The sequence below is a fragment of the Solanum tuberosum genome, unplaced genomic scaffold (assembly GCF_000226075.1).
Source record: "Solanum tuberosum cultivar DM 1-3 516 R44 unplaced genomic scaffold, SolTub_3.0 scf00417, whole genome shotgun sequence".
Taxonomy (NCBI): Eukaryota; Viridiplantae; Streptophyta; class Magnoliopsida; order Solanales; family Solanaceae; genus Solanum; species Solanum tuberosum.
Genome location: NW_006239339.1, coordinates 450,859 through 453,225, shown reverse-complemented (window position 1 = coordinate 453,225; position 2,367 = coordinate 450,859).

Sequence of the window (2,367 nt, the reverse complement as noted above, 5' to 3'; positions counted from 1 at the left end):
CTAAACCCTAAACCCTAAACACTAAACCCAAGCCCAAAACCCTACACCCTAAACCTTTAACCTAAACCCTAAATCCTAAACTATAAATCCTAAACTTTTAATTTAAACCTTAAACCCTAAACCTAACTCAAGAATCCTAAACTCTATACCCTAAACCCTAATCCCTAAACCTGAATCCCTAATCCCTAAACCCTTAACACTTAACCCTTAACCTAAACCCTAAACCCTAAATCCAAATTCTAAACCCTAAACCCTAACCCATAAATCCTAAGCACAAAAGCCTAAACCCTAAACCCTAAACCCTAAACCGTAAATCCAAACTCTAAACCCTAAACTTTGAACCTTAAACCATAAATCCTAAACTCTAATCCCTAAACCCAAAATCTTATATACTAAACTCCAAACCCTGAACCCTAACCCTATATCCTAAACCATAAACCCTAAACCCTAAACCTTTAACATAAACCCTAAACCCTTAATCATAAACACTAAACCCTAAACCCTAAACACTAAACCCAAGCCCAAAACCCTACACCCTAAACCTTTAACCTAAACCCTAAATCCTAAACTATATAAACCTTAAACCCTAAACCCTAAACCCTAAATCCAAACTCTGAACCCTAAACCCTAACCCCTAAATCGTGAACTCTAAACAATAAATCCTAAATCCTAAACTCATAACCCAAACCCCAAAACCATAAACTCTAAACCTAACCATATATCCTAAATTCAAAACGCTACCCTAAACCCTCAACCCTAAACCCTAAACCCTAAACCTAAACCCTAAGACTTAAAATATAGAATTTATACCCAAAACACTATACCCTTAACCATAAACCCTAAACCCTAATCTCTAAACCCTAAATCCTAAACCCTAAACTTTACATAAATTCTAAACCATAAACCCTAACCCTAAATGCAAACCCTAATCCCTAAATCATAAACCCTAAACCCTAAAACCTAAACCCTAAACCCTCAACCCTAAATTCTAAACCCTAAATCCAAACTATAAACCCTAAACCTTATATCAGAAACTCTAAGTCGTAAACCCTAAATCCTAACTTCATAACCCTAACCCTAAACCCTAACCTCTAAACCCTAAACCGTAAACCCAACCTTTTATCCTTAACTCAAAACCGTAAACCCTAACCCTAAATACTAAACCCTAAACCCTAAACCCTAAATCATAAACCCTAAACCTTTAACTGTAACCCTAAATCCTAAACTCTAAATCCTAAACTTTTAACCTAAACACTAAACACTAAACCCTAACCCCTGATTCCTAAACTCTATACCCTCAACCCGAATCCTTAATCCCTAAACCCTTAACTCTTAACACTTAACACTTAACCTAAACCCTAAACCCTAAATCCAAACTCTGAACCCTAAACCCTAACACCTAAATCGTGAACTCTAAACAATAAATCCTAAATCCTAAACTCATAACCCAAACCCCAAAACCATAAACTCTAAACCTAACCATATATCCTAAATTCAAAACGCTAAACATTAACCCTAACCCTAAACCCTAAACCCTAAACCCAAAACCTTTAACTATAAACTCTAAACCCTAAACCCTAACCTAAACCCTAAACCCTAAAACCTAAACCCAAACTCTAAACCCTAAGTTCTAAACCCTAAACACTAAATCCTAAACTCTAATCCTTGAACCCTAAATCCTAAACCCTAAATCCTATATCCAAAACTGCAAACCCTGAACGTTAACGCTAAACCCTAAACCCTAAACTCTTAATCCTAAATTCTAAACCCTAAACCCTAAACTAAAGCCTAAACCCTAACCCTAACCTTTAACCCTAAACCCTCAACCCTAAACCCTAAACCTAAACCCTAAGACTTAAAATATAGAATTTATACCCAAAACACTATACCCTTAACCATAAACCCTAAACCCTAATCTCTAAACCCTAAATCCTAAACCCTAAACTTTACACTTTATAAACCCTAAACCCTAACCTAAACCCTAAACCCTAAAACCTAAACCCAAACTCTAAACCCTAAGTTCTAAACCCTAAACACTAAATCCTAAACTCTAATCCTTGAACCCTAAATCCTAAACCCTAAATCCTATATCCAAAACTCCAAACCCTGAACGTTAACGCTAAACCCTAAACCCTAAACTCTTAATCCTAAATTCTAAACCCTAAACCCTAAACTAAAGCCTAAACCCTAACCCTAACCTTTAACCCTAAACCCTCAACCCTAAACCCTAAACCTAAACCCTAAGACTTAAAATATAGAATTTATACCCAAAACACTATACCCTTAACCATAAACCCTAAACCCTAATCTCTAAACCCTAAACTTTACACCCTAAACCCTAAACCCTAAACCCTAAATTTTACACCT